This window comes from Arachis ipaensis, chromosome B03 (genome assembly GCF_000816755.2).
Source record: "Arachis ipaensis cultivar K30076 chromosome B03, Araip1.1, whole genome shotgun sequence".
NCBI classification, from domain to species: domain Eukaryota; kingdom Viridiplantae; phylum Streptophyta; class Magnoliopsida; order Fabales; family Fabaceae; genus Arachis; species Arachis ipaensis.
In genome coordinates this window covers 7,086,210-7,086,727 of record NC_029787.2, presented here as the reverse complement: position 1 = coordinate 7,086,727, position 518 = coordinate 7,086,210, and positions in this window count along the sequence as shown.

Sequence of the window (518 nt, the reverse complement as noted above, 5' to 3'; positions counted from 1 at the left end):
TGTATTATATTAATAAGTTTTGATATTATTCAATAAAAATTTCTATACTAAAAATATATAAAAAAAAGACAATGACACATGCACATATTTTTTTATTAAATTTATGTCAATTTAATTGGAGTTTGTTAAAAAAAAAACATATATCGTCGCCATGAAAATTTTAATTTATTCCTTTACAAATGTAAGATTTTTTTCCCCTTACATAACACAATTTCATGTAATAATGAGTTCTTCCCAATTACCCAACATGTCCCCACCGTCGCACAGTGTGTTTCCTTCTTTTGTGCGTACAAAGTCAGCAATCAAAGGGCGATAGTGAGAGTGAGGGTGGCATTCCGGTAATTACACCCTCCACGCCAAAGCCCACAAAAAACACTTCACTTTCTTTTTCCCCCCCTTGTTCGTTGTTGTTTTTCACTTTCGTTTATTGTATCCGTTGAAACCCCACTCTTCCTCCACACTCTCTTTTCAATGCTTCAAAAACCCTCTCACAATTTTCTTAGCTACCAAACACTCCT